Source organism: Vollenhovia emeryi, unplaced genomic scaffold, assembly GCF_000949405.1.
Source record: "Vollenhovia emeryi isolate VEMERY1.0 unplaced genomic scaffold, V.emery_V1.0 DF939176.1, whole genome shotgun sequence".
In the NCBI taxonomy this organism is placed as follows: Eukaryota; Metazoa; Arthropoda; class Insecta; order Hymenoptera; family Formicidae; genus Vollenhovia; species Vollenhovia emeryi.
Window position 1 is genome coordinate 508,194 of NW_011967190.1, and position 9,836 is coordinate 518,029.

Consider the following 9,836-nt stretch of genomic DNA (forward strand, 5'->3'; position numbering starts at 1 on the left):
TTAGTTACGTATCTTTAAAATAGTTTCTAAAAGTGCTAAATGCACTCATAAATATAATAGCTCTCACATATATACACACATACACGCGCGCGCACATTTTTTGTATGTACGAGGGATATCCGGAAAGTAAGGTTACAACATTTTTTAATTCAAAAATGCATATATTTCAACGAAACTTACAGGTGTTGTTAATGCAGTTGTATATTATTTTTCAACATAGTCGCCTCCAACTTCAATACATTTTGTCAGCCGTGGGACGAATTTTTTTAATGCCAGCAACACAAAACGCTCGCGTCAACTTCATATCACAATTTCATGAACAGTACGTGAAATTTCAGAACACATTTCATGGAGATTGTCATTCTTCAATTTTGTGCACAATTTCAAGGAATTTCAATGATAGAAGGACGGACATTCACGATGAAGAGAGAAGTGAACAGCCGTTTGTTGTGTCTGATGAAATTGTGTACAAAATTGAAGAACACCTTCTTTCCGATCGCCGTTCGACAATTGACGATCTCCATGAAATGTGTCCTAAAATTTCACGTACTGTTGTTCATGAAAACGTTAGTGTTATGAAGTTGGCGTAAGAGTTTTATGATACTGGCATAAAACTGGGGACGATTATGTTGAAAAATAGTGTATAACTACATTAACAACATCTGTCAGTCTCATTAAAATATATGTCTTTTTGAATTAAAAATAATGTAACCGTACTTTCCGGATATTCCTCATATATTCGTAAACACATATGCTTAAAAATTTATACGTGTTTCGTATTACAAAGAACAAATTGCGTTTTACTGCAAGAGGATGGATCGAAAACACGAACGAGAGTTCGGAAGTAATCGATGATAAAAAATAAAAATGCAGATGCGTCTGATGTGAATGTATCGTCCAATCTATGACACCGACACGCTCCGATTGTAGCTCCAAATGTATATATGGAGATTGATGCGCCAGAGGAGTGAAGGACTGAGGGCATACGACTGCGCGGACACCTGTCAAATACATTGAACATTTCGGCTTCCTATCTGTCGCGTTTATCCTCTCGATAGACGCAAGGGGCGATTCAATAAGTAATCCGCGTCTGCGTACACGTTACCCGTAAATGCGTGCATCTTACTAACGAATTACGCTTAGCCGCGTTTTATCTTTCGCCAGGAACTGCTTCTGGCCGAAGACGTTGCTTTCGGCGAGGATGTGACGCGATTTACCTTTTAAATTCAAATTTGCGAACGCTTGCACAGGCTATTTTTTATCGCTGACACGAATCTGTGGAGAATTTTAAGGCACTATATTGCTGTCAGATTCACGCAGCCAAAAGAAAATCATTATTTAAGCACGGGTTTTTAGCTATAAATCTACGACGGCGATGTATTTGATTTTGCGTGTGTATACGTATACGCGCGTGGGTTCGTAATGTGGGCCGTGTAGACAGATTGATGCATTGAAAGTGAAGGACTGTCTGTCTATGAATAGCTGGCACCTGTCAAGTCCATCGGACGTTTCAGCTTGTTGTCTGTTCCGTTCCTACTCTCGATACTCACGACACCGTTCGATAAGTAATTTGAAACAGCGCGCGCCTAGATAGCGCGTAGATAGTAGAATGAGAAAGTAGATCGTAATCTTATAAAATCCATCCCATCTGGATAAGAGTCGAATATGTTCTTTCCTAGATACCACCAGATGTACTGTGCTATCTCTCGACTTGACATTATAAAAATTAGTTCTTTTATTCAATATTTTAAAATTGCAACAGTCTAATTCTAAAATTACATATCTAAAACCTGCGATCTGTAGATAATATGTATGTGTATATTATAACTGAAACAATGAATTAATTATAAATCCTTAAAAACACGCAATAGCGTTACATAAGTTGTAAACAATATAACGCAAGATTAATGCGATTAAGCATATTTTATACACAGAAAAAAATGCTGTTTAATTAGAAAAACAATTAAGTTGCTTGAATTAAACGTTGATGGGCTGCCAGAAACATAAATAATTCACTCAATTGTATTTGCTATGGATTGTAATTTTAAGCATTGAACTAAATATTCAGATTATTACTATCCGATGTGCTTCATTCATTAACACTGATGTTGTCTCAACCATTTTATTTCAATTACACTGATATTGATACAACATAATTTTTTCCGTGTATGCGATGATACTATTTATACATAAATAATGAAGGGAACAGGCTTGTTTTATTCTTGTGCGAACATTTTATGAGATAACAATCGAAAGAGCGAGAGAAAGAGAGAGAGAGAGAGAGAGAGAGGAATGGGCACTCACATATCGACTCAATTATGCGATTTGCGTACGTGCATCGATCGCGGTCTTAAACGTATGTATAGCGATTGATGTATTAGCAACACGAAGGGCTGTTCGACTGTGAATACGCGAGCACCTGTCAAGAACACCGGACATTTCTACTTTCCTTCTACGGGCTGCTATTCTTCTTAGGTACAATTCTATAAGTAGTACAGGCATTGCTATGGGAGACAGGGAACAGAGTTACTGTCAGAAGGCCATCACGGCCTATTGAAGTAGGATAATAATCAGCCGACCATAGATTCGATATAAAGACAATTTTAACTGACCGGACAGACGTGCATAAGCGCGGCCCTGAGCCATCTGTGTAAAGGCGTTTCTATACATTTGATTACTAATTATCCTCGCTTTCAGCATGCCAGATGCAAAATAAATATGAAACTCACCTATGCGGTTTGGATAGCCGCACACGACTGGACTGTGTAATGCAACTGGTTAAAGTTTATCCAGTGTTTAATGCAGAAATTCGGGATAAATACATAATAAAATGCAGCCGTGAAATGTTGATATTTGGGAGAAATAGCTTCAGCATGTGTAAACTCACAGTCGTGTGTAATATTTTGTATAAAATTTATTAGCGTTATTATAATATATAGAAACGTTTCACTTACAAATGACATAACATATGTCAGTGGCAACATGTGAACAATAAAGATAGAAATCCGAAAAAGATAGAGAAGTTATTAACACACATAATTCTCGTTTGTAAGTTGTGTAACTTTTTTAGGTATAAAAAAAGATAGGCATTGGAATTAATTGGTAAATGTTATTTCGTGCTTCCAGAGATCGTAACAAATTTTTACGCACGCGATCCTTTTATTGAAGGTTTAAAGGGAATGGCACTAATTGGCATTTCTTTCCAAAGTCAAACGCCATCGATATTGAGTTTGCCAGAGAGACAGCGATTAGCGATATTTCCATCGAATATATAACTCAAACAGCGAATGCGAAAACCGAATTCGTGCCACTTTGCCGTTCGTTTCGCCTCGTCAAATATGGACAATGGTTCGTCGATCAAATCGATTTTACATACGTGCGCGTATATGGACTCGTGAGAGCTGCAACATCGTGTCGCTGGGTATGTCGTTATTCATTAAACCGACATCCTTGTACTTCGGTTGGTCAAACGATAATCGATATAGGTACTGCACTAGTCAAGCACCACGCGTATGTTTTACGCCGAAATTCACGGAGAATTATACGCGCAATTGGGATATAGTAACAAGAATCGATCCGCACATTGAAACAATCCGATGAAGATTTGATGAATGCAATTTAATTAATAATTGTAATCTAATATTTAAACCCTGGCAGTGGCTGTAATATCGCAAATTTGTTGCTAAATATCAAAAGCGAGAGATTATAATACCGAATGCTCCGAAATGTTAAAAGTATCTCGCTACTAAACCGATAAAAATTGTAATTATAGTATTATTTGCATTGAGAAATTCTTATCTTTACTCTAATTATGAAATAGAAAGAATCTCGAGTTTATTGTTGGTGATCTAAAGATGCAAAAAATGGAGCAAAATTAAAAAATGTTTATCTATATAAGCTCATTAACATGTCAAAATTGAATTGAAATTTACAACAGCCCATTTGATACTTTCTTATCAATATGATATTATTTCACATATTTCTCTACATTGAAATCCCCCTAAAGATTGCAGTTTATTACAAGTACGTAACTTTTTTCTGTTTTTGCCAAGAGCAGATTACAGTGTACTGCAGTTTTCCCTTTATTTCCGCGAGAAAAGACGCAAAAGATTGGTTCGGGCGTAAATCGTAGCGTGTTCTGAACCGACTCCGCGACTTCCGCCGATAATTTCCAGACAAACCAGGCAATTTTCCGATTGTTTTATCAATAACGGTTCCCGCTCGTGGCACATCGGTTAAAAGGTGTGGCGGGCGGCAAATCGCCGCGCTTTCGCGCTTCGGATAATGCGCGTCGATCCGATCCGTTCTCCGCGGACTATCTCGCGAGAGACTAAAGGCCGAATCAGACTAGCAATTGTCGACGCAGATTGAATTGGGATTGGCAATTGGCGATTGTCTTCTGGCCAATGAGAGCGAAGCAGCCAGCGATTTGTTCGACTGTCATTGGCCAGAGGACAATCGTCAATCACCAATCCCAATCCAATCCGAATCGGCAATTGCTAGTCTGATTCGGCCTTAACGGGAGAGGCCTTGGAGGGAATTGCGGGACGACCGGCGCGATCGGATACGGCGTGGATCGAGAGGGATCAAGGGGATGATCGCGCGCATAAGCATTCGTGGCTTTTATCGGGACGCATCGTGCCCGCGATTAATCGGCGCCGCTTCGATCGCACGCGGCCTCAGCGTTGTAAATTATAATACACGCCTACTAAGCGATACACTTCCTACTTGCTTAATGAAGTACGATCGCTAACGGGATTCCGACGACGGCCTCAAGGTCGGCTCGGGATGATCGCGGTTAGAGGCAGTGGCATTGTTCCGTCTCGATTTGCACGTCGATCCTCAACGAGGAAGGTGTATCTCATCGGCGGCGTGGGATCGGTAATAATTTTCAGTGTCTATTATTAAAGGCTAAATTTTCATTGGAAAATTACACGTGCGATAATAAACGTCCGATCTATTCAAACAATGCGGCGAAGAAACGTATAATCATTATTTAATAATTATTTAGTAATTACAATTTAAAATGTTATCTCATCAACCTCGCTCTTCAATTACGAAATGTTAATTATTCGACATCGTGAAAATTTCGAAAGTGCTTAATTATTATAACCGCAAAATTGTTATTTTAAAAGCCGCGGAATTGCAGAACGGCGGATCACGATGATTGCATTGTGCGCCATTAACCATTCGTATTATATCATATAAATGATGTAGGCCGTTTGATTGCGATCCTAAATTGCACGAATACGTGACTGCCGGGTAACGCGTGGAGACCGTAATACGGTCCATTCCGCCGACTTCTCCCGATCGCGGCTCAAGTGAGATAAGCGCGGTATCTCGAATGGGACAAGTTGCGCTGCGCTATGCGCCCGATCGTTGCATTCCGGCGTTATCGTCGCCGAGCGTCGCGACACCGCGCTTTCCGCGGCCATCTCGCGCTCATGACGTCCTCCGGTTATCCCGGTTATTTATCTCTTTCTCTTCCCCTCCTCCCCCGCGCTCTTTCGTATCCGCCGTTTGTCCGCGCCCGCGTATCCCTCGCGCGAAAGACACGGAAACGCGGTCTCGCGCGCCAAGCCGGAATCGTGCGCATATGCGCTCTCCTCGCTCTCGGGCGGAGAGAGAGCGCGCGCATTGCAGCGGCCCGGCCGATGCAACGCGCGCGAGGGCGTCGCAAGTAACGGTGACTAATGAAAACACGCATTCCCTCGTATCGCGGACGCGTGGGACGCGGCTATTGTGCCTTCCTCCTCGTCCACCCCGCTCGCCTCTCGCCCGCGCCTTTCGCCGCGTATCACAATCGACGCGCGGCCGTACGCGGCGAAATCGAAGATACCGCGGGTGTCACGAGACGACGTGATTTCGTAACGCGTTGTCAGGATAATCGTTGGTACGCCCGCAACACGTTTCCCACGTCGGCCGACGCGCGCGCTCAGCCCGTTAACTTAATTATGAAAAAATGTACGAAGAACCGCGTCGAACGCGGGAGAAATTCGGGCCTCCGGTCTTCTCGAATCCCCGCGAATGCTGTCGCGGGAGATTTAGATTGCGAAAACGAGGGGATACCTTCGAATTCATCCCACGAAAACGCATATATCGATCGACACGAAACATATATTTTTAATTGCAGTTAACGGCACAGCGTGCGCCGTTCGTTGTTACCATTAAATAATTTCTCTTTTACGTCGAAAGCGGAAAACGAAGTCGGACGTAGCCGCGTTCGCACGTATATACGATGGAAATATCTTCCCACTTATGCAGTTCGCGTGGGAGATAAATTTCTAAAAGTGATAAACTCCTGGTAGGCAAATAGAAGCGATGTAAAATATACATGGAGCCGCGCGCGCACGGGTCCGATGCATGCCCAGCAGGCAGACGAGCAACGGTGCATTCGCCACGGCGTATAGCGCGATGCATCGACGCAGCATCCCGCCGCTCGACTCGCGCGCTGAAAATAACGGTGACTGACGAAAATAGGCATTTCCTCATCTCTTCTACGACGGTGCGCGTGATAAGCTTTTACGTTTTCACCTTGCGAGAGAGAAAGAAAGGGAGGAGAGAGAGAGGGGGGGGAGGAAGGGAGAGGGAGAGAGCGCAAGGCCAACGCGGTGCATTACGTTGAATTTTGCAGATCATGCGATGCAACATACTTCCGAGATCGGCCGCCCGTGGTCGGCGCGGGAACGTTACTCGAAATTACGCGCAAATTGGATCTTTATAAATTATACGGCGAAATGCCTGCGAAACTAGCGGGTCGTCTTAGCGAAAGAATGTCATATTGTCACTTGCGAAGCGAAATATCAATTACAACGTCTTCATTAGAATACAAAATATAGCATTCCGGTGATCGCAATCCAACGTCGGCCGTATTATAATCCAATTTCTTTTTCGTCAAGATATAAGTATCGCACCGTAGTGTACAATTTGTTTTGAATTTAATGAGATTTTAATGGGGATAATGCGAAAAATGTAAAATTCGCCGTTTCGTGACTTTTTCTTAAAAAAAAACCGGGATAAAATTGGGACGTCGCAAATCGGATTGCATTTGATTTAATTGAAAATCATTATTTGAAAATTCACAATGGGAGAACGCGTACATTATATATAATGCAATTTTATAAAATGAAGAATAATATAATAAATAAATCCGATTGCGCCGGCATTTCATTTTGATCGGAGCATTACAGCGGCCGTGTATAATATTTCGTAAAGGCAATTAAAGATAAAATAAAAATCTCTCTCGCTGGGAGGTTAAACAACTGACATTTTCCACTCTATGATGGCAAACTCTATAATAGTATTTTCGCTTTCATCGAAAATAGAAATATGTCAGTCGCTTCGATAAATGACTTATTAAATTAGGCGTATATCGAAGAATCTGCGAGAAACGTAAAAATATTTTTATTGATACTTTAATCATCAACTCTCGAATATATCTGTTACATCGTAGAACGAGTATCATTGTTACTAGAAAATAGATATCTGACGAGGTAACGTCAAATACTTAACTGTCAATAAGAAACTTTTGGTATTTATAAATTTTATACATAGATGTGCTTATATATAGTCTTTTCAAACGGACCAATAATCTATGTATTTCTGCGAGAAACTTTACGTACATTTATCGATTAACCAAACAATATCACATTAAAGAGAGATACGCGACTATAGAGGAAAGTCCCCTATTGTGAAATAGCTGAGTGTCTGTTAAATTAAGGAATCATCTGTTGATTCCACTATGCATTGATTGCTCTCGGAGCGAAGTCTGTTTAGTGGAAAATTCATTGTTAGATCGTATAATCGTTGCAAAAAAAGATTTGTGATTGAATTTGGGTGTTGAAAACATGCTACCTCGTATTAGAAACCCATCTCATAATAATGGACTTTTCCCTATTATTCGTTTTATTCTGAATGCGGTGGGATTTTCACGTCTCAAAATATTTCGATCGATTAGTAGACATCAGGCAGTTCTAATTCAAGGCGTCGAGGTTTTACCCCGCCAGGTAGACGCGGCGGCGAACTTTCAGCGACAAAACTTTTGCGCGCGGCGAAAGTTTCGATCGGCCTCAAGACCGTCGCGGCGGCGACGGCCCGCCGCCCCGCCCGCGCAATAAATTGCCGATATCACAATGAGCGCGTATTGAGCCGTCGGCCGCGCGATGTAATGGCGCAATGAATCATGCACGAACTTATCGCGCGCGCGTCTAGGAGATGAGGGAACGCATGTTTTCATTAGTCACCGTTATTCGCGGTTGCGCGCCTCGGGGACGCGGGTGAGCCGAGCGCGCTCCGTATTCCGCGTTTATCCGGCCATCGGTAATCCGTCAGGCCCCGATTGGCCCGAGGACCTTGGAACTTTCGCACGAGGACGTCGCGAACGAAACCGCGTCGGGTTAGACGGACGAATAATAAACATTTTTTTAGTAATAAAAATGCGCGCGTGCTTGTCCCGAGAGTGATTTATTTCAGAATTCGCGTAACGAGAAGGCGTGTTTTATGCCGCTGCGTTAATAATAAAGTTACGACAAATCGCACACCTCGGAAGTGGGCCTGGCGGAAGGAAGAGGGATGCTAATTAAGACATTGAGACACAAAAGAACAATTAATCATATTTTAGAAAGCTCATTTATAACAGTCAAACTTTGCAAGCATTAATTCATTAGGCGTAATTGTATTACGAAAATATGATATTTTAAAAAAGATGAGAAGAAGGTGCAATCTGAAATTGTTATCTTGCAGTGAATTATATGTCTACTGTTGTTTCGTGCATTTTATGTCTACATGCATACATAAAATTTTATTATGCAAACTTCTGTGTGTATAATATAATTAGAAATTCGTTCTCTCTCTCTCTCTCTCTCTCTGTTTAATTTGGTTTAATTATATAATTAATTTTTAGTCTTATATAAAAGTAGAATTTTTTTTCTGATTAAGAATATTCTAAAAACTATTGAATCTGCTCTCCAGAGAATCTTATTTTGCGCAGACGGCTATTCTCAGAAAGAATAGAATTCTTAAATATATTGTATATTTAAAATGCAAATTCGGAAACATATGTGAGAATTGATGATACATCAAAACGTTGTATATTTTAAGTATATATAAAATATATGTTTTGTAGATAGAATATATGTATATATATTATATCTAGTATCTAATACAATATTTAAATATTACTATACGTATAAATGCATATTTTGTAGAATATCCCTTTATTCTGTAAAATAGGTACAGTACTGACGTATCATAAATTTTAATATTATATTGTCTCAGTAAAAATAGATATTGAGCAAGAAATTTCATCAACCAAGGCGAAATCGCGGATTCGATCGCACGAAGATATTCCAATTCTGAAAACTGAAATTTTGTATTGATCCGCGTGTAAATCCGCCTGTCGCTTAAACAAATATTACCTTTCTAATGTTATCTTTTATGACACATTCTTATCTCGAACCTCGGCGACATTCCTGCGCGCACATACACGTGTCTCTTCTCCGCGTAGCGTATCTTTCTCGCGCGTAAAACATGTACTTTATGTGACACACAGTCCCCGATCTTAAGAAGATTTATGTGGCGGATCGTAGATCCTATTATTCGCCGTGTTGGCGAAGTTACCGGGAACAGGCATTTCGTTCCTCGCGAGAATCGCGAAATAAAGTCGCGGGACGGTATGACTGCACTCTTTTATGGCTGCAGGCGCGCCCACCATATTTAAAATCCGTCGAGGTTGAGGCATAATTCAAAGAAACAATGCGGCAAATAATATTTCGGCCGACGATGAATAATCGTTGCTTCCGAAATTTCCTACAATGGGTAAATATATCGATGAAGGG